The sequence below is a fragment of the Artibeus jamaicensis genome, unplaced genomic scaffold (genome assembly GCF_021234435.1).
Source record: "Artibeus jamaicensis isolate MK-2021 breed Jamaican fruit bat unplaced genomic scaffold, CSHL_Jam_final contig_1028, whole genome shotgun sequence".
In the NCBI taxonomy this organism is placed as follows: Eukaryota; Metazoa; Chordata; class Mammalia; order Chiroptera; family Phyllostomidae; genus Artibeus; species Artibeus jamaicensis.
In genome coordinates, this window is record NW_026521201.1 from 1,825,147 (window position 1) to 1,848,286 (window position 23,140).

A 23,140-nucleotide genomic window follows, 5' to 3' on the forward strand; every position below is an offset into this window, starting at 1 on the left:
GTGGAGCTGTATGTGGGGGAATGGTTGGAGAGGGAATAACGCTGCTTGCTCAGCTCTTGCCCTGTTTTTAGTCACTTCCTCCACTTTCCGTGAGAGACTGGCACCATTTTAGCTGCTGCCCTGGTGCAGATTCCCAGAGTGGGTGGGTTTGCATATATTCTAGGACACTGTGGATCCTTTAAACACTCTTCTGAGAGACCGGCAGTTTCTTCTGCACTGGTTTTCACAGCCAGAGGCTAAGAGGCTTTATTTTCTGGCACTGGAACCCTGGGCACTTTGGCCTGGGGCTGGAATGACTTAATCCCTAGTTGTCCCTCCTGGTTTTTACCTGCCACGTGTGAAGGTGGGACCACCTGTTCTGCGGGATGCAGCTGCTGCAAGCTCGACAAGCCACACTGCATCCTCTCTGCCCCTCCTGTCTGCCTGGATGAATGTTTCTTCAGCTCCTTGGTTGTCAGACTTCCATACAGTTCAATTTTCTGGTTGTTCTTGGTTTTCAGATTGGTTGTTATCCTTATTATGGCATGCAAGGAGAATAAGCAAGTCTAGTAAATCCAGAAGTTATTGAATTTATAATTTTAAATTAGGGTAGTAGTAGCATAGATTGTGAGAAATAGTTGGATCAGTGTATGTATTTTGGTAGCAGATCCAATAGGTATTTTTGATTAAATAGAAATGAGGGGAAATTAGGAATCAAGGAAGTCTTAGCCTGAGAAAATGAGTGGAGGGCACTACCATTTATCCACATGCTTAAGCCTGAGCAGGGGAGTTTGTGCTAAGAAATAGGTTTGGGGTGAAGAATAGGGAGAGAGAAATAAATACAGGTTAATTATTTTAAACGTGGGATTCTGATTTTTCATCCCAGTGAGAATGGCAAATATATAGTTAAATATATGAAACTCCGCAACAGATCTTGTCTAGTGTTTTAAATTGGAGTCATTAGCAAATTAAGTGAATGACAAGTGAAGCTATGGGCATCGGTGATGGTGATAATTGTGATGATATAGTGATGATGATGGTAATAACAACAATAGCTAGCATTTGTTGAATACTTAATCATAGTCAAAACATTGGGGAAGTTGATCTCACATGCCTTTGGAGGTCTTGTGGTGCTGGGAATACTGGCAATTTGGTATGTTGATACTTCTGGTTTTGCTCTTGGGAAGAGGGAGGTAGAGGCTGGGGCTCAAGATGATTGAAGAGATCAGGGCAGCTTGTCTCCAATGAGTACTGAGGTGTTCAGGAAAAGAGGGGTCAGTACTTGATGGGACTTTTTACAAATATATATATTTATTTGATTATGCTATTTACAGTTGTCCCATTTTCCCCACTTCATTCCCCCTCTATCCTGCATGCCTGCTCCCACCCACATTCTCCTCCCTTAATTCATGTCCGTGGGTTGTACATACAAGTTCTTTGGCTTCTATATTTCCTATACTATTCCTATATTAACCTTATCCTGTCTATTTTGTACCTGCCAATTATGCTTCCTATTCCCTGCACCTTTTCCCCTATTCTCTCCCCTCTCCACTCCCAGCTGATAATCCTCCATGTGATCTTCATTCCTGTGATTCTGTTCCTGTTCTAGTTGTTTGCTTAGTTTGTTTTAGTTTTTGGTTTTTTTAGGTTCAGTTGTTGATAATTGTGGGTTTGTTGTCATTTTACTGTTCATATTTTTTATCATCTTTTTCTAAGATAAGTCCCTTTAACATTTCGTATAATAAGAGCTTGGTGATGATGAACTCCTTAAACTTGACCTTATCTGGGAAGCACTTTATCTGCCCTTCCATTCTAAAGGATAGCTTTGCTGGATAGAGTAATTTTGGATGCCTACATCCTTGCCTTTCATGACTTGGAATACTTCTTTCCAGCCCCTACGTGCCTGTAAGGTTTCTTTTGAGAAATCACCTGATAGTCTTATTGGAACTCCTTTGTAGGTAACTCTCTCCTTTTCTCTTGCTGGTTTCAAGATTCTCTCCTTATCTTTAATCTTTAACCCAAGATTGTGTCTTGGTGTGTCCCTCCTTGGGTTCAATTTCTTTGGGACTCTCTGAGCTTCCTAGACTTGCACATCTAATTCCTTCACCGGATTGGAGAAGTTTTCTTTCATTATTTTTTCAAATAGTTTTCAACTTCTTGCTCTTTCTCTTTTTTTTGACACCCCTATGATTCAGATGTTGGAATATTTAAAGTTGACCCAGAGGTTCCTAAGCCTCTCCTCATTTTTTTGAATTCTTGCTTCTTCATTTTGTTCCAGTTGAATGTTTATTTCTTTCTTCTGCTCCAAATTGTTGATATGAGCCCTGGTTTCCTTCCCTTCGCTGTTGGTTCCCTGTATATTTTTCTTTATTTCACTTTTCATAGCCTTCACTTCTTTATTTTGCAACCACGCTCAGTCATTTCTGAGAGCACCTTGATTACCAGTGTTTTGAACTCTGCATCTGATAGGTTGGGTATTTCCATGTTACTTAGTTCTTTTTCTGGAATTTTGTTCTGTTCTTTCATTTGGACCATATTTCTTTGTCTGGGTGCACCTATTATATTGTGAGGGGTGGAGCCTTAAGTATTCACCAGGGTGGAGCAACCCACTTGGCTGCATTATGGCACCGTTGTGGGGGAGGGGTCAGAGAGGGGACAATGTGGCTTGCTAACTTGCTTGTCTCTCACCCCACTTTCCATTACTTCCCTTGCTTCCCACAAGTGGACTGTGCTCTTTCAGGTGCTGATTTCCAGGTAGGTTGGTTTGTGTATATTCTAGGACCCCATTGGACCCTCCAACAGACTTTTCTGTCAAATTGGCAGTTGTTTCTGCCACCACAACCCCTGCAGGTTTTTATAGCCAGTGGTTTTGAGGCTTTATTTCACCACACTGGGACCCTGGGTTGCATGGTGTGTCTTGGTCCACAGTTGTTCCTCCCAGCTTATCTAATGCAAACGTGGGACTGCCCCATCCACCAGCAGCCACCTTGCCCACCCCGGTCCACCAGCCCCTGCCTTGTTGTGCATCCTCACAGAGAGGATCAGATTTGGGTTCTCGTTTCTGCCCCTCTACCGGTCTGGTTTCTTCTTTAACTCTTGGCTATTGGACTTCCATACAGCCTGATTTTCTGTCAGTTCTGGTTGTTTTTTTTGTTTTTAAATTGGTTGTTATCCTTCTTTTGGTTCTGTGAGCAAGTGAAGCGTATCTACCTATACCTCCATCTTAGTTGGAACCTTCAGAAGGTCTTTATTATTTTTATTCTTAATATAAGTATGATAATGTTCAGGCGTAGTTTCTGTTTCACTTAGGTATGTCAATTTTAAATAAAAGTGATATTATTATTTAAAAATCCAGCTGGTTACCAAATGACAATGAACTGTCCTTTGTAACCATGGTTTAGTTCAAAGAAATGTTATATTTTCTCTCCTGCTGTCTATGCTATACAAGATTACTAATGGTTTATTGCTAAATTCAAGAAAAAATTGTGGCTCAAGCATGAGGTTCATTATTTATTTTAGTGACTTACAGTTAGTGTAACATTTGGGTCTGGACTTGGTTAATTATCATGCAGTTGCAACACACAGCATCTCAAGTTCACTTTTGCCATGTCCTGTGTTGTGATGTGAAGTACTAACTGTGATCAAGAATTTCCCAGCAGTTTCCTTCCTTTATCCTGCATGAAGTTCCTCCTCTTTTGTATAAGTTTTTTTTTTGTATAGTTCAAATTAGAATGGGAAGAAAAATCAGGAAATACATATTTAAGTGATATGTTGAATTATAAAAGATGCATTAAAATGATGCACAGAAAACCTTGCCAACATCTGAGAGAGTAAAAGGGGTTGTATAATTAAATAAGAACTGACACCTAGTCTGTAAGTGGAAATTTAGTGTGTCAGAACCCCTTTCCTTTTTTCACTAGACGCTAAAAATCTAGGCACGCAAAAATGTCCAAAATGGCTAAATCCCAGAAACTTGAATCCAGTACAGTAGTGTAGAAGTTGTCAAGAACATAAATCATTCTACAGAGCCCTAAAAAACTAAAAGGAATATTTATGTTTTTATCCTCTACCTCTTGGCTGGCAGCTTTTCTTGGTTCATTTCAGAGACATGGAATTACAACTAATTGGAAATTTGGGCAGAAACTTTCTCTTTCCTTTTCTTTTTCATTGATATATCTGTGCCCATATCCCTTCTCTCACATTCACATTGTCCACACCTGTTGGAGACATTAATGAGCACTGTAGTTGGTTTCTTTTTCCCAAGTCTCTAACATTTTAGAATGAGGTCTCTGGCTCAGGTACTGGGATCTTTCTGACAAATTATTTCAAAGTGAAGGGTACCTCAGAGGTCCAGGCGACAACAACAAGGGCACTTGCTGGCATGATACAGGCTTGGCCCAGGTTCTGTGGATATTGGTCAACCACTGGCCTGAGGAAGGGTGTGGAGCTGAGGCAGGGAAGGGGGCAGGATAAGCTTAGAGCTACCTAGAAAAGGGAAAGAATGTAAATTGGGGATGGGGAAAAACATGTTTTTGAGGAACCTGAGAGCAGATTGGAATCCAGATCCTCCCTTTATCTTATGTGCTCAGGATGTCACAGAAAAAAAGGTGACTTGGAGCCCAAGAATGTTGCCCTCCAGACTAAATGCTTAAATTAAGGGGTATAGACAGGTTGAGGGAAAGCAAGGGAGTGGTCGATGTGGTTGTCAGAGCCTAGTGGTCATGTGAGGTCTCTCAGCTGTCTGCCGATGCTCTGCTCAGGCAGTGCCAGCCACAGAGTACAAACCATGCTTTAGTGCTGGCTGTAGAAATACTGTTTTCCCCTAACTACAGTCATTGAAACAGGATCTAGTTTCCTGGCATGAGCAGATTGTTCCCACTGAGCACACACACCCTATGGTGAGCAAGGCAAGGCGAACCCTCTGAAGAACTGGATGGATTCCGCATTCTGAGTTATGCAGTTTGCGGGTGGAGGGAGATGGAGAGGAGCTGACTTCACCTTCTGTCTACGCAGGTTTGGAATGAAGTGAATAGAGTCCATATTCCCCCAAAGTAAACAAGTTTCAAATGGGATTACCCAACAGGAATTCAGTCCAACTGCAACTTAAGTTGTTTGAGTGATTTTAATGTTTGATCTACCCTCGTCGTGAATCCTGGAATCATATGGAAGCAGTAATGACCAAAAGTAAACACTAAAGTTGGAGTCAGAAGTGTTGCAACCAGTACTACTTCTGCCGTGACGTCCTAGAAACTTTTGAGTGTGCCGGAGGAAACACGCCTGAAAACCCGGGACCGGCAGCTGGGAGGCCTGGCTCTCCAGCTTCACCCACAGCTAACGCTCAGAGCTTCGGGCCCCTCTGTCAATTAAGGGCACAAGCCGCGCGTCTCAGACGACAAGTCATGTTTATAATTTGAAACATAACAGAACAAACAAGGGTGCATGAAATCAGCCTCATAAATTGTGAAACCTGAGTTCATGGCTCCATTCATTTTGTGGTAGTATATATACACAACTTTTTCTTCAAAATAGAAAATCAAAATTTGCCATACCTAATATCTGTGCCCCTCCTTTCATTCAAATTATGTGAATGATTAAAAGGTTTGGCCTGTCAAGGGTCCTCTACAGGGGCTGCACTCACCACATTGGGTGCATTTAGCAGTCTGTGGGGTGTAGATGCTGTCACAGTGATTGCAGATGGAGGGCTGGTGACAGTCGGTGAGCATGGGCAGAGCTGTGGAACAGCATTCTGAGTAATCCCTCCAAGAATCATCTCACAGCCTGCATGGAGTTTAGGTTCTGTTAGATAGTCAGAGAATCCAACTTTGTTTTACAGATGAACATATAGTATTTTTCACTTGTTTAAAAATATATGCTGCATTGCCTAGAATGTGTATAAATCGAGGTAAGATTATATTCTACTCTGCTTTGTTCATAACTTTACCAAGGGTTATTCATTATTTCAGAAGAGTCAGCTCACCAATAGCCAATACTAATGTTTGAGTCACCAAAGCAACACACTTGTACAGTCTGCACTGTAGCAATCATACTTAGTCATTCTACAGGTGTGTGAATCTGAGTCTTCATTACTCTTTAGAATGGTTGTACAGAGTATTTATATATTCAAACACATATTATTTTATAGAAATTCTTTTTATTTCTCCTTTGTATTATAATATGTATATTATATTAATTTTGAAAATACATGTATAGGTAGGTTATATTACTTTATATCAGATTACTTTTTATAATATTTGTATCAAAATATTATAAAAGTGCATTGTATCCGATGGGATTGAAAACCACTAGACTAGAGGATCCTAAGTTTTCTTTTAACTTTAAAATTCTATTAGCTCGTGAGGTTGTTTCATCTAACATCTTCACAGGTGAGTAAACTGAAGTCTAGTAAGTATTACATGGGCAGCATTCAACAAATATTCATTGATCTGTCCTAAGGATGTGTGTACATGGCTTAGTACAGTGGACAAAAATATGATCCCTGTCTTCAAGGAGCCTCTAGTCTGGTAGCCAAGATGAAACATATGCCAAGAAATAAAAAATAGAAAATCCCATAGCTGATTACTAGTTCAGCTGCATCTAGAACCCACCATTGCTCTGAGCACTGGTTTTCTGGGCCTGGGACTCCTGGGGCCTGAGTGGGGGGGGCCTGGCATTCTAAGGCCAGAAATGTTTCTGGCTGTGATCACTGGGTGGGTAGGGAATATATCACCAATTAAAAAACAACACATGATTTTAGTTTACTCTCTACTTTCTTTTTCAGAGGAACAAAGGCCAGGAGTAGCAAGTTGCACCCCCCACACACACACCTATATCACTGCTCACTCATGTGAAGGCTAAGACCTGGCCCGAGGACAGCAGCAGGGAGAGGGAAAAGAGCACAGGAAGCTGCTTCCACACCAGTGCCACCTAACAAGCATAATGCAAGCCACAGACATCATTTTAAGTTTGCTAGTAGCTGCATTTAAAAAACGCAAAACATGTAAAATTAGTCCAACATATATTTATTTAACCCAATATGTTCAAAATATTATCATTGCAACATGACAGGAATAACAATAATCATTAATGAGGTGTTTTACACTTTCTTCATACTAGATTCAGAATCTGCTGTGTACTTCACACTGATAGCACACTTCAATTCATAGGAGGCTAATGGCCACCATAATGGCTTTCAGCCCTTTTTTTGTCTCTACCTGGTTCACGCATCTAGGCATTTGCATCCGTAACTTCCCTCATCACATGCAGCGATTCCCCATCTAGAGGATACCCCAATCCCTGTGAAATGATGCTGGTAGGGGGATGCTGGTGCAGCAGATGACATTTACTATCATCCACCTGCTCCCTGTACTAGAGTCAAAGGCTTTAAAAATACGGGAGGACTTTTGCAGCATCCTACTCGCATAGCCTTGTGTGCTCAGGCACCAGCCCCAGAGGGGAGACGATGGCCTGGCATGAGAGGTCTGGATTTGGAGACGTGGCAGAGTACCTGGAGTGTGAGGGTGTAGTACTGTACAACTCAGAATTTCACAAATTTACTAGTTTTTAAATCTTTTTTTCTTTCCATTTGACCCTCAACTTCTCATTTATCTCATTTATGGAATGCGGATATGAAGGGAATTGGACCAGGTGCCTTTGTAAAGTCCTGCCCTATATATGCTGCTGCCTTTTAATTTGGCAGGAGGTCCATCAAAGCCTTGGACCTGGTCCTTCAAGGACACAAATTCTGGCCAGGTCTCCCCTCAGTGGCTCTAAAGTATTTGAAATATGTTTTTTAAATGCCCAACAGCTGTGTTCAGGGGGTGCATGTGCATGCATGTGATGTGGAGGGTGGATGGGGGAAGAGAGTGCAGAGCCTGAGCAAAGTTCTTAACATAAGTGTCCGACTGGAGCAGCAGGACAGCCTTTGAGAGAGATGCCGTGGTTGTCCTCATTTTCCACGAAAGGAAATGAAGAGGTCCCAGGAGCTATCCTTATTCTATTCTTTATGGTTGCATGGCAGAATTTTTTTTTTCTTGGCAGAAACCTGCCTGCTCCTCCTCATTTATCCTTCTTTTTCATGAATATCTTCTTCTCCCCACTGCCCTTATCCCTCAACCAAAAATGTTGGTAAGTGAAGAGCAGCTCATCATAAAACAAGCTGGAGGCCTCTAATCCGTTATCTGTGGCCTTCAGACTTCTAAACATGTTTCCATTTGATGGCTCAGATTCCTTTCTCTGGAAGCTCAAACTGGGAGTGTGGGATTCAGCTTTACATTATATAGCCGTCAGGGATCCAGTTTGCCCGTCATCTCCTAGGGATTAGAATGGGGAGCTGCTGCTGCCTTCTTAGCCCTTCATGAGAAGAAAGCTGCTTCCCAAGATCAGAAGGAGTCTGTCTGGCCACTGAGGCAGTGCCTTGCAGGTGCCAGTGCCCTGCCAGGATGCCTCCTCCAGGTCTGTTCCTTAGCTTTGTAGTTCAAGGGATTCTCAGACCCAGAGCAGAGGAGGCTGGGAGAAGGGGTGGGAGAAAATGATTCATGGTAACCAATTTTATAAGACCGATGTATAAATTAAAACACCCATTCATTAATGTGTCGAAAGAAAAAATTCCTCCTAAGAGTTGTTAACCTAAAAATAAAAGGCCAAAGTGTAAAGCAACAAGCATTTATTTGATATAAAAATAATAACTATTCTGGACACACTGATTCAGGCAGAAGCCCAAACAGTGAGTGGGTCCAGTAGGGCACAAAGGCAGGAGGCGCTTATGAGAAAGTAAAGGGAACAGTTGCATCAACACAAGGAAGGTGCTGCTGTTGGTGCAGATAAGCTGGTATAGTGACATTAATTCTGAACAGTGTTTTCAATTTTCGGTTTGGTAGCCATCAGTCCAGTAGTCATCATATGTGCTTTCTTGTTCTCCTTGCAAACAGTTGTCCTTGCAAACTCTGTACAGAAAACCCTGTATGAGGAGCCAGGCTTTTATAAGAAGGTTGTCAAACACACCTGCAATCAGAACTAGGGGAGTTAGATTATTGTTGAAAAATTAAGTAGCTATGGTTGAAGAGGACATTATTACAAAGGCGACTAGGGAAAAAGGTCAGCCTCTCTTCTGGGCCTCCCCGACCACTCACTCCTTACTAGCCCCTTCCTCAGAGGTGACCCTTATTACCAACTTCTTCCACAAGTTAGGTTGTCTGAGGCCCCCATCTCCTGCACGCGGATGTACCTGCATGCAGTCCAGGCGACTGTGTCTTCCAGTTAGGCCCCTTTCCTGCTCCAAATTTTCTCCTGACACCGTTCGGGGCGGGGGTGGGGGCAAACATAAGCAGTAGGAATGACAGAGCCAGTGGGAGAAAAGGCGTGCTGAGTTAGAAAGATCTGTACTTCCAGAGGGGAGGATGTCAGGGCAGTGGGGATTAGGCCAGGAGCTATCTAGTGACAGCAGAAAGGAGTTTCCCAGGCCCCTGGCAGGGAACAGATATGAGTATTCTCTGAGCCCTCCCAACCTTAGGGGACAGGGCAGGAAGGAAAAGCCACACGGTGAGAGATAAAGGGCAGCTCTGCCCCACTGTCTTGAAGGGGACAACATCCCTGCCCCAGAAAGATACCCCAACTCGACTGAGCAGGATCAGGTGCACTGGGAGAGGTGGCCTGGCCCCCAGGCAGCTGTGTCATACATGGGGTCAGTCATATGACATGGCCAAAAAAGGTACCTTCCAGCTTTAGTAATGGGACCTAGACACAGTAAGGGTGAAGGTCTGCAGCAAGAAGAAACAATTAGCCAATTCATTATGTTGACATTTGTAGCCACAGATAAGGCTATTTCCCTTAATTATGGCTGTTCCAGACAAAAGTGTGTTCCCAGCTGACTCTTGTTGTCCACGTGGGCAGACCTGTTATCCCGATGGGTCTGGCCCTGAGTGTGAGGGCTGCTCTGTGTGTGCACTCTTGGCAGCTTTATAAAGGATTCAGAAGGAATAAACACAGGCCCTGATTCCTGCTCTTCATCTTGAAGAGAAGACTCATTCATACATGTGGTCCAAGCTAACAACTTTTGTGGTTCAAGAGCAGGAAAATAAAGTTAGCAAGGGTAGGGGTGGGATGTCTAGAAACCAGTACAGTACTGGTGAGGAAAATAAAACTAATGAGGGATCTAAAAGCCAGTTCACATGAGGACCCAGCTATTTAGTGTGGGAGGAGGATTAAAAGAAGCCATGAACACCATCTCAAGACATTTGAAGAGGCAGTGGAACGGTGTGTGGCGGTGAGAATTTTGCTTGAGTTTAAATTCTGGTAAAGGCACTTATGACCTATGTGGACTTGGGAAGGTTATTTCACTTGTCCACGCTTCAGTGTTCTCATCTGAGAAAGTGAGGTTAATACCTACTCACAGAGCTATTGTGAGAATTTAGCAGGTTAATACATGATAAGCACTTGTAATAGTGCCTGGCAGGGTAAGGACTAAATACGTATTTGCTATTATGCACAAGAAAGTGGGGAGCAGTACTGCATCCCACCAAACAACCAAAGTTGGATCAGTGGAGAATCTGCCTTCATAAATAAACTTCTTTTAATAGTAGAGTTACCCAGCAAGGCACCTTGAAAAACAATTAGCAAAGAAAACCAGAGTTCAAATAGATTTATTCTCTAACCCAGATCCATTTGAGTTCTGCATACCTAGTCACCTGCTTGACATTTCCACTTGGATATCTCCCAGACATCTCACATTTGAGATGTTCAAAACTCATCTCTGGATCCTGCTTCTTCTCATTCCTCCTTGAACCTTCTCCATTTCAATACCAGCCACCCAGTCACTCAAGGTAGAAACTTGACAGTCTTCTTTGATGCCTCTGTCTACCTTGCCCTCATATTTAATAAATCATCAGCAGATGTCCATTCCACCTCTTTAATATCTTTGAGCCATCTACCTTTCTGAATAGCCACTGCTTCTATTCTAGTTCAAGGAATCATCATCTCCTCCCTTTAATAACTTCCTAACTGGCCTACCTGCTTTACCTCTGCCCTAAGGCTGGCAAGCCTGCCTTTTCTACCCCAAGGAAACCTTAGGGTAGAAAAAGTACGTACACTACCCACAGGGGAAGATGCGGCTGCAGACAGAGGCCACATTTCACCCCACACTTGCTCAGTGGCTGGCACCCTTGTGCTTCAACACCTACTCAACCATATGCACTTGCCCTTCCTTCCAGTTCATTCTTCCAGCAGCAGTTGGAGTAATTTTATTAAAATGTAAATTGGATCATGCCACACTTCTGTCCAATATCACCCTCCCCCCAGCCCTTCATGATTTCTTGTTACCCCGAGCCCCAGATCAAATCTGAGCTCCATCCACAGTGGTATATTAACATCCATTGTAGTAAGTACATTAATAGCCATTAATAATGCAGAATATTTTGCTATAAACACTAGACCCAGGGTATATATATGTCCTATGGAGAGCTGAGAGACACTCTGCCTAGAGCAGTGGCCACAGACTGAACACCTAAGGCTGTTGCCAGCCTGCAGACACATTTTGTTTGGCTCACACAGCATTTGAAAAAATTAACATAAGCGGACACTGTTTAAAGATTTCACCTAACATACATTATAGGTTCTTGGCTTCTCCTCAAAGAAGATGTGAGTCCCCCTCCTCCCAGGGCAGCAGTTGGCAGGTGCTGAACAGCAGCTGCTCCCCTTACCTGGAGCATGCGCACTCGTTCTCCCAGCCCCGGTGCTGCAAGCGTTTTGTTCCCCACCAGGCAGGCAGACAGACATTTGTGTCTGTCATTTTACAAGTGAGGAAGCGGAGGCTAGAAGGGGAGCATGAGCCACCCCCTGGTTTCTGCTGTCTCTGCCGAATCAGAGCTGCCTCTCAGTTGAAGACTGAAAGGAAGAAACACACTATGCAACTCGGCTAATTATTCTTCCCACTGTGACTGCTAGCCAGTATGCCCTTTGGTTGTTTTGCTTATATTTGTGGCCACATGAATATATGAGTTAGAGTACCAAGATAGTAGTCTATGAATACCATCTACTCTGAGTGACTCTCTAGACCATAAGAAAAGTGGAGAAAGAAAATTGAAAAATGACGTGGAAAATAAACCTAACTGTGTTGTAGAAAGGTGGGGAATCATCTGGGTTGTCACCTTTTCAGGGATGCAGAAATTGAGATGTAGACAGCAAATAGTGGCAGGAAAAGGACCGGGGAGCAAATCTTTGGACTTGTTTCCCTGTACTGTGCTGTCACACCCTGAAAATTACTGCGTACAGATCAATCACTGCAAGGAGGGAAATTTGCAATTTACTTTGGCAGACAATGGCTTTGACTAATCAGGAGAAAATGGAATGAGACGCAGCCTCAGAGCCCTGAGTCAGAAGGAAAAACTCTTCCTGTGTTCTTTAGAGAAGGAGGCCGCCACATCAGGCTGGAGGGAAATTAGCCTTGGCAACTGCCAGCTCCTCCCAGATCCTGCATCCTCTTTGTATCACCATTTATCATTGCCAAGGAGATGAGAGACAAGATTACTGCAAGTCATGAATCAGGACCCTAGACCTCATCCTCGTGGCTACTCTGGGCTCCTTCTTCATTAGGTGTAGAAAGGCAAGCTGTTGATGCAGTAGAAGGAGTGACAGGACAAGTTCCCAATTACAGTCCATGGGAGGGGACTTGCTGTTACATACATTCACCTTTTGGGCTTTGTCTCTATTGTATTATTCTCTTTTTTGTTTCCCAGTGGAATCCAAAAATGTTTAATGATACCTAATAGTACTCCCTTTATCTATATTCAAGTGTATCCAACAACTTCTTCATTAACACTCTCTTATGATTAAGCCAGTATAATTTGAATATTTTATCAGTAAGAGAAATGTTTTTTCTCCAGACATAGATGTAGCAATCACATTTTCTCTTTTAAGTCTATTAGTCATTTCTCAACAATGGAAATTAGGTTTATGATTTCATAGATTGCCATCTTATAATGGTAGACTAATGAATATGATGATTTATGCAAATGAATGTACTCATTTAAGAAAGGTTCACATTGTTGATTTGATTTCTAGAATCTCTGGGGCTTTTATCTGTTTTGCTCCCTTAAAGAGTATACCAAAAGAGTGAGTAATGGATCAATAACTAATATCCCCCTCCATTCCCTTTTCCCTTAAATAAAAGTAATTTTCCAAATTTAGACTAAAATTACTTCTACTGATGTTGTGTTTTCATTAATTGGTTAGATCAACAGGAATAGAAAGCTTTTTTCTTTTTCTTTTAAGAATACTCTGCCACCAAGTTTTTTCAGCTGAAAAATGTTCCTTTGTTACAATAGTCAGGCATTCCCTTTATTCAAGTGCGAATTCATTGCGATTCTCATCTTTGTCAAACTTCGTCTTTTTAAAAGCCAGCACTTTTTCCTTGTCAGCGGCTAATGCAGAAGGGGAGATAATGATTTCATGGAGGGTGCAGGGACAGTCTAGAAGTAGGTAATGGACGTCGGGTAGGGAATTGTCAGAGGAGGATGAAGGAGGGCTGTTGGAATGGAGCGGTCCAAAGAGACAGCGCTCTAAAGGGCTCCCGTCGTAAAAAGCAGATGCACAAGTATGGGAAATTGTCAAAGAGCAGAGTCTACCGTCCAGCAGCTTGGGAGCAAACTGCTTTCTGCAGTGAACACACTGAGCTGTGGTGAACACAAGGGTGTGAACCAACAAAATAATGAAGTAGATGGCACTTCCCCAGTGAATGGAAATCTACTTTTACTGTTTTCCAGAACACTGGCCCCAGTTCAGTGTGTGTTGTGTTTTTATTTGTAGTGCCCTGCCTTGGTGGTTCCTGGAAACTCCTGCGAGCCTGGGTTTTGGTACAAGCTCTACGGCAGTACTACTTCCACTCCAGGTCACTATTATGACACACCCCAGGTTTCATGTTCAGTGCCTCAGCATACTTTCCAGTGCTTCCAGTAATTGATTGTGCAAAACACAAGACCAAAAGCAGATGGGACATATGTAGATAAGCTGTTTTGTTTGTCAGCCCTATAATTTCCTAGGTATGATAGCACTCCAATTTTCTAACCATAAAAGCTGCTTCTGTGCTCTTTGGCACACACACACAAAATGCTGCCAGTAAGTAGGCTAAAAGAATAGTACCTGCGGTTTTCTGTTGTTTGGGGGTTTTTCTTCTCTTTTTTAAAGAAGTACCTTATTGCTGGAGAAGGAAATCCAAAAAAAATTACTTTGTATTTGTCAGAGTTCAGATTACTTGTGGAACAATTGTGTTAACACTAAAGAATACTTCGAAATGGTGTATCATAGCTGAAACTAAAACGCTAGCCTTCTACTGAGTGGTGTTCCTGAGGTGCTCGCTCTGGGAAGTCACGGGATGCAGTTACCAAATTTTAGATGCTGCTTATGGTGTCTGCATTTCCTGCACGTGGCGAGGTGGGGGGAGGGCAAGGCTGTTCGTGTTCTGCTCATGGATTGTGCCTGATCAGCAGGAAGCCGCGGCTGCCACTCGATAAAGCCGGGCATGTTGGTGGGAGGTGGCAGCACATCACGGGGCGTCCCTTTGGGCCCGCCCATCTCTTTGCCACTTAAATTGGTCACGTTATCTTTTTAGTCCTGTAGATATTACAGGTGTGGATTTACAAGGGGCTTGTTTTAAACCCAATCATGAAAATAAAGTTTTGTTGTTTTCATTGTTTGTATATTTATTAAAGTACAGCTAATCTCAAACTGTTCGACCAGAGCTATTTCCCTCCAGGAGCCTCAGGCCGTACAATAAATAAATTCCTCTCTGCAGACGTTCTCTTTCTGTATTGACTGCAACTCAATCATCTCTGGGTATCTACAGTTGGAACTATATTTGAACCAGTATGAAATCACTGTCCAGGAATCTTCTTTCTTTCTCAAGCGATTTGTCGCCATTCATCTAAATCATTCAGGAGTGTGGAGAGACTCATCAGAAAAGCATAGACTCCTGGCTGGTGTAGCTCAGTGGATTGAGCGCGGGCCTGTGAAGCAAAGGGTCACTGGTTTGATTCCCAGTCAGGGCACATGCCTGGGTTGCAGGCGAGGTCCCCAGTAGGGGACACACGAGAGCAACCACACATTGATGTTTCTCTCCCACTCTTTCTCCTTCCCGTCCCCTCTCTCTAGAAGTAAATAAATAAAATATTTAAAAATAAAAGAAAGAAAAGAAAAGCATAGACTCTGGCCTCAGTTCAAAACAAAGTGGCTGTCACTTCTTAGGCTGAATGGTTTGGGGCAAGTCACTCAGCTTTTCCTATTATTAATGCCCTCTTTATAAAAAGAATATGATGATAATACCTACCCCATGGTAATGGCTTTAAGAATAAAGGTGTTACTTTTGTCTTCCCTTCTCTTTAAAGGGCTACATGGAGGGAAACACAAATATGAGAACTCTATGAAGCCAGACAGGGCATTTGTCATCTCAGTCATACAGCAGAGAAGGAAATGACTTACCTTGCTTCTCTTCTCCGTTGCCCAGTCGGTAGCTAGGAGGGGAACTAAAGGGCTGGCTAAGGCTGGGGTGAGGAACAACAGTAGGAAGCCAAGACGACTCTGCAGCCCTTTCTCAACCCCTTCCTTGTAAAGAGCCACAAATAAGCAAGATGTCTGGTGTGTCTCTCCCTATCTCTCAGGCCCTTCATCACCTGGGACCCCACCTCTAGAGGAGGGTGAGTGTGTCAGCAATGCGACGTGTCCCCTCTCGCCCTCCTCCTCTGGTCTGCCTGATGGCATTGTTTTTTTTATCATTCATAAAATTACTGTTCCTTAAATGAACAAAACTGGGACAAATTCATCCCCAGAATTGAAGCAGTATTTATGGAGTCTTTGCTTTTATCCTCTGTTATGCCTACTAAGTACATATAAATGGAGACCTAAAGTTTCTTCAGGAAAATCTGCAAGCCAGGAACTTAGTAACAGGCTTGACACCTGCGTCTGTGAGGAACTTCTGAAGCCAGAGATATTCTTTGTAACTGAAGTCCATCTGTTGCACAGATTTTTAATTCAGATATTCCTCCTTCTCAAGCCAAGCTGAGAGAGCAGCCAATTTTGTGGAAAGATCTCTTTAATAAGAAACGAATAAAACTATCAATGCTAAATAAAATAGACCACTGTGAAACTTGGGTTAAGTCCCATAGGGAAGAGTATGTGAGATTAACTGCATTATATAACAAGATGGCCTTTAATAGCTGGCATGCTTCTTTTTGTTGTTCTAAGGGAGAAGCAGCCAAGGCTGGGGGCCAAAGCACATGGTATTATTTTAAAGTACTGCAGCCTCTGGAATTTTTACTCTGAGAGATGTCCAGAATCAGAGTTTTACTTTGATTTATGGTTGCTTTAAATGTTTAACACTTTTTACATTTTCAGAGCTACGTCTTCTGCTGCCAGCAGCCTAGGGGTATGTTTCTGTTGCTTTAAAAGATCCTTTTCATGTGGGAAATTTTAAGATTTTACAAAAAGGAGGTTTTGCACTACAGGGTGCTTGAGTGATTTTAAGTGGATAAAAGGGATGAGGCTGTAAAGGCAGGGCCCCAGAGCCCTTTCTTCAGATGCTTGTGACGATCCAGCAGAGAGTGGGTAGCTATAGAGAAAAGAATTTTCTTTTTTCTTTTCCTCTTCATTTTTATTGTATATCTTCTTAGGAAAACACAGCACTATTGTCTATTACATCTTATGGAGAACTTCAATCTTAGGTCACAGCATTAAGAGTTCCTGGTTTTGGTCCCATAAGCTCTCTTTAAAATGACCTATTGCAGAGGAAAGAATTTTCAAAGTGGCAGAACACTCACTCAGCAGACATCATTGACCAGACCCTTCTTGGACCTCAGAGAGCTCATCATCAGGTAGAATAGGCAGCAAGCATTTAGGCTGAGCCATATGAAGCTGCCATTTTTAAGATCAAATTATAGAATATTGGCAGGTTTGTATGGCTCAACTTAAAAATTAGATGAAAACTGCACTATATTGCAAATATATCCCAATGGGGCCAGCAGGCAGCACTATGGGAAAGTCTAGGAAAGAAGACTTAACACATTGGCATGGGGTTAGGGGACAAGAAGGGACAGCATAGCTGAGTGTTATTTTTCGTTTTACTGTTTTTTTAAACTTATCGGGGTGTAATTGGCATGCAATAAATCACATGTATTCTTAGTATACAATTTGATGTTTTGACATGTGTATATACCCATGAAGCTATTACTACAATCAAATGTGAACATATCTATTACTCTTCAAAGTTTCTCCTCATACCCCTTTGTAATTCCTTCTTGTCACCCCATCCCCAGGCAAACATTGATCTGCATTCTGTCATTATATATTAATGTCATACCCTAAAATTTTATGGAAACAAAGTTACACAGTGCTCTTTTTTGTCTGACTTCTTTCACTCTGCATATTTATTTTTAGATTGATTCATATTGAAATGTCAAAATTTCATTTCTTTTTATTGCAGAACAGCACTTTGTTACAGATACACCACAGCTTGTTCTTCCATCTACCTGTTGACAAGCACCTGTGCTGTTGGCTGTGAACATTCATGTTCATGTCTTTGTTCAGCCTTTTTTTCCTCTTTGGCATACAAGTAGGGGTGGAATGGCTGGATTGTGTAGTAGGTGTCATGTTTAACTTCTTAAGAGATTGACAGATGGTTTTCCAAAGTGGTTGTCCCATTTTATTTTCTCACCAACAGTGTTTCAGAGTTCCAGTTTCTCCACATCTTTGCTAATGTTGTATTGTATGTCAGTCTTCTTAATTTTTTAGGTGTATAGTAGTATCTCTTTGTGGTTTTAATTTGCATTTAAATTTCTATGGACTAATGATGTTGGGCACTTTTCATGTGCTCATTTGCCATCTACATATCTTCTCAACTGAAACGTCTTTTCAATTCTTTGCCCATTTTTAAATTGTGTTATTTGTTTTCTTATCAAGCCTTGGTAATTTTTGTACATACTGTCTATAAGTCCATTATAGGATATATGATTTGCAAATAATTTCTTTTGCTCTGTAGTTTCCTTTCTCTTAACATTGTCTTTCAAAGAGCAGAAGCTTTATATTTTGATGATATCAATTTATCAATTTGTTCTTTTGTAGATTATGCTTTTGGTGTTGTTCCTGAGGAAACTTTGCCTGGGGTTGCAGATGTTGTCACTTTTGTTGTCTTTTATAAGCTTTGTCGTTTTAGGCATTTTATTTGGGACTGTGATCCATTTTGAGTTAATTTTCATATGTGGCATGAGGTATGGTTTGAAGTTCTCTCTCTTTTTATGTGTGCATGTGGTTAGTTTTCACTATCATCTGTTGGAAGAACTATTCTTTCTCCACTGCACTGCCTATTCACCTTGGTTGAAAATTAGTTTTTTATAGGTGTAGATCTATTTCCAGATTGTATTTCTGTTCCATTGATTTGTTTATTTGTCATCTCACTAATATCACACTACGTTCACTGCTTTAGATTCAGAATAAGTCTTGAAATTAGGTAGTGTAATTTCTCCAACTTTGTTCTTTTTCAACATGATTTTGGCTATTTTAGCTCCTTTACATCTCCTTATAAATTTTAGAATGAGCCTGTTAATTTCTATTTAAAATGTGCTGGCATTTTGGTTGAGAGTGCTTTTATTTTATTTCTTTGAGAGTGATTTTAATTGAAATTTTATGAGATTTCATGAGGATGTGTTCATGGAAGAAAGGTATTCAAACATCACTTTTATATCTGAACAGCTAGAATTTTGAGACCAATGCAGCATTTGAAAAAATTTCCACAGCCTTGCTTCCAAGTTTATTGAAAACCCACCTGTGCAAAATGGTATTATTCAATGCCGAAGGATACAGGAAAAATAAAATGTTCTATTGCTGGCCCTTTCTTATGATTCCACCTTTTTTTTTCTTTATATCTCATCCCAGAGAGAGAAAAGAGTAAAGACAGTTCTCTCAGGCAGCCTTTCACCCTGGGAAAAGTTTGCAGGATCTCTGCTTTCTTGAGTAAGAAGAGTCCTTTCCTTCTTGTTCTTTTCCTTCCCCCAGATGGTGGGAGGCTCATTCACCAAGTTATAGACTATTTTTCTAGACAGGGTTTTCTCCCCTTGCTTGGCATAGACTCACAAATCAAACACCTGTAGGGCCCGAGAGGTCCTGGACATGGGGAAGCAGACTGCATCACAGGAGAGTGGATGTTGAGGATAACCAGCATGAGGATGACTCTGGTGTACCGACAAGCAGAGCCACAAATCTGGAAATTTAATGAAACCTCCAATTTTTAAATGCTGTCTCTGTAGTTTTTTGAACTGCACAGGCCAAATGAAACACATCTGAGGGCCAAATTCAGTCCATTGATATCAGTGTGCAGCCTCCGATCGGTGGGTTCTTTCATTTGCTTTCAGGGTCAGCTCTTTCATCAGCTCCCTGCATGATTTATTTCAACAATTGCCTATTGAGATTCAATGTAAGATGGGTCGGGGATGAGAGGTGATGGGAAAGCCTACTGTGCCCCTGTGCTCAAGGGGTTCCTGTTCCAGTGGGGTCTCAGGTATGGCACAGAGAGTCATTCCAGTGCCACTTTCCATCCTCTCCTGAACCTGCTCCTTCCCTGTACCCTCACTGTCACTGATTTCAGGCTTTAAGGAAGGTCATGTTGCTTATGCTTGGAGTGCTGGAAGGCTTCTCTGAGGAGGAAACATGTGAATTAATTATGGACTGTAGAGTAGTAATCAGTCTGCTGAATGTACACTAGAACAGTGTTCAGTAGACTTCTGGTTGCTCCTTGTTAGTGGAACATGAAGTCCATTTAGTGCTTGCTAATCAGGATTAAAATAAAATAGCATAGCATATAGGAAAGGTAAGTATTTTTGTTTTCTTAAACTTTTAATTTCACATACACATACATGTATATGCCTCTAATACATGTATATTTTTTAAAGAAATTATTGGTTAAAAAACATAGAAAGCCCTGGCCGGTATGGCTCAGTTGGCTGGAGTGTTGTTCTGTAACCAAAGGGCTGCAGGTTCGATTCCCAATTGGGGCGCATACTTAGGCTGCAGGTTCCAGCCCAGTCCCAGATGCATACAAGAGGCAGCCAGTTAAAGTTTTCCTCTCACATCAATATTTCTCTTTCTTCCTTCTTCTCTAAAAAATTGAAAAAGTGTTCCTGAGGATTTAAAAAAACATAGAAAAACATAGTCTGGAAAATTTTTCATTTTTGAGAAAATTAACAAGGACATTAACAGAGTATTTATTAATGATGATTCTATGTTACTTCTGAGATCCTTTCATAAATGCACCTCCAAGTTAAGTTTAGCAGCTTACTTGCAACTACAAGTGGGCACTGACTGCCTGCTAGGACCGGCCTCTGTAGATCACTGTCTTCCAGCTCCATTGCCAATTAGTTGTGAGAGTGAACAAGTGACTGATTCCTTTAATTTTATTTCCTTCATTGGTAAACTAATTGGTTTAGACAGATGGTTTTCAAGGCAAATTCCATGGAAGAACTTTAGACAAACTGCATAGTTTACATAAAGAGTTAAATTTGCCTACTGCTGTATCATTAGCACTGAAAAGTACCTTGCAGCATAGTAGATCTCAATTAATATTTGCTGAAATAATCCTCAGAGTGCCAGTGCATATTATGTGAAATGAGGCATATTTGAATTAGTTGATAAAGTTTATTACCAAAATCTCACATTAGGCACAAAATTTGAAATAACGCAAATCCTAGAAAATTAAAATTTTGCCAAGAATTACAAAATTTTAAAGCCAAGTGTAAGTCTCCACTGAGCTTAGCTCTTGCTACAAGGCAGTGCTGCTGTGCTTTGCTAGGTTAATCTTGCATTATGTAAGACTATCTGAGTGCATTACCAGCAGAAAATGCAACTGCCCCAAACATTTTTAAACTAAAGTCTTAAAACATAATTCTTGGAGCTATTTGTACCAGGCCCCAAGGTCCTGTGCTAGGTTCCTGCTATGAACGAGACAGACACAGTCCCTGCCTCACTAGCACTCATAGTTGACCATGGTAGGCATGCTTGCAGGTTCACCTCTTTGACGAAACTTGCACTAAGGCTTTGCCTGCCTCTCTGTCCATACAATGTGCAATCAGGGCACTGATTTGGAAGGGCTTTCTCTGACTAATGCAAATTCTCTGAGACTGTCATCACCTTTTTTATTATTACAAACATGTATTTAGGACCAAGAGTTCACTCAGGGGTGTTTTTGTTTTTGCTTTTTGTTCTTTGGGGTTTTTTTCTTCACCCCAAGTGTCATATTGCATTTGTAATCAATTAAAACCTATGAACCTTTTCTCCCAAAGTGTATTTAAGGCAAGTTGAAAATAGCATGTGTCTGCATGGTTGATTTTTTTAAGCTTGGTAGGATGTAACATTTATTCCAAAACAAATTAAATCTTGTTAATATCATTTCATCACTCTATCCACATTATTTTGGTTCTTGATGATGTCAATTTACTGTCCCTTCTAGTTGTGGAAAGGCAGTGAGTTAGAAAGCCTGCCTTTTGTCTCTCTCCTTAAGTTGCTGATAAGATGACTAAAAGTTTTATTTTTAAGATTATTTTTGTGTCATAGTTTTAGAAGATGTTGCTTGACAAATTTACGTGACCTTCTTCCTTTTTTACTTCTTTGGTCTTATTGCCAAGCCATTCAACCCACCTGAACTCCATCAAAGGAGTACTTTGTACTTTTCTTGCCTGTAAGCACTCCTTCATGATAGCCTTATTCTAAGCAGCTTTAGGACTTACATGTAACTTTAAATATTTTTTAATTTTAAGTATTTTTATTGATCATGCTATTACAGTTTTCCCAATTTTCTCCCTTTATGCCCCCTCTACCCTGCCCCCCAACCCTTCTGCATTCTCCCCTCCTCAGTTCATGTCCATGGGTTGTACATATAAGTTCTTTGAGTCCTCGGTTTCCTGTACCATTTTTTATCTCTCCCCATCAATTTTATGCCTTTTTCTTCCCTGTACTTTTTCCCCCCTATTCTTCCCTTCCCTTCCCTCCCCCCACTGAAATCCCTCCATGTGATGTCCATTTCTCTGGTTCTGTTCCTTTTCTGGTTGTTTGCTTAGTTTTTGTTTTCATTGTTTTTCTTTTAGGTTCATTTGTTGATAGTTTTGAGTTTGTTGTCAGTTTACTGTTCATAGTTTTGAGCTTCTTTTTCTTAGATAAGCCCCTTTAACATTTCATATGATAAGGGTGTGGTGATAATGAACTCCTTTAACTTGACATTCTCTGGGAAGCACTTTATCTGCCCTTCCATTCTAAATGAAAGCTTTGCTGGATAGAGCAATCTTGGATGTAAGTCCTTACCTTTCATGACTTGGAATACTTCTTTCCAGCCCTTCTTGCTTATAAGGTCTCTTTTGAGAAATGAGCTGACAGTCTTATGGGCACTCGTTTGTAGATAATTATCTCCTTTCCTCTTACTGCTTTTAAGATTCTCTCCCAGTCTTTAATCTTGGGTAATGTAATTATGATGTGCCTTGGTGTGTTCATTCTTGGGTGCAATTCCTCTGGGACTCTCTGGGCTTCCTGGACTTCCTGGAAGTCTGTTTCCTTTGCCAGATTGGGGAAGTTTTCCTTTATTATTTGTTCAAATAAGTTTTCAATTTCTTGCTGTTCTTCTTCTTCTGGCACCCCTATGATTCAGATGTTGGAACATTTCAGTTGTCCCAGAGAATCCTCAGCCTATCTTCGTTTTTTTTTTTGGATTCTTGTTTCTTCATTCTGATCGGGCTGTATGTTTATTTCTTCCTTTTGTTCCAAATCATTGCTTTGAATCCTGTTTTCCTTCCTGTCACTGTTGGTTCCCTGAATATTTTGCTTTATTTCATTTTGGGAATCTTTCATTTGTTCTTTCATTTTTTGACCAAGTTCAATCAGTTCTGTGAGCATTTTGATTACCAGGGCTTTGAATTCTCCATCAGGTAGATTAGCAATCTCCTCATCACTTAAATCTGAGGCTTTGCTCTGTTCTTTCATTTGGGCCACATTTCTTTGTCTTCATGCACCTGATAAGTTGTAAGGGGGTGGGGCCCTAGGTATTCACCCAGGCACGCAACCCTCTTTGCTGCACTGTGGTGCTACCTGTGGGGGAGGGGCCAGAGAGGGAACAGTGAAGCTCACCTGCTAGTCTCTAGTGCACTTT

General features: G+C 41.3%; 1 protein-coding gene and 1 non-coding gene across 4 annotated transcripts in view; one reads left to right on the forward strand and one right to left on the reverse strand.

The window, feature by feature from the left end:
* CRADD (CASP2 and RIPK1 domain containing adaptor with death domain) overlaps positions 1 to 23,140 on the forward strand; it is a 202,488-nt gene that overhangs the window by 151,581 nt on the left and 27,767 nt on the right. The gene's annotated exons all lie outside the window — the stretch shown is intronic.
* Positions 16,616 to 16,738, reverse strand: LOC119046788 (small nucleolar RNA SNORA25). The gene has a single exon (XR_005082036.1). It is a non-coding gene; the product is annotated as a small nucleolar RNA SNORA25 (small nucleolar RNA).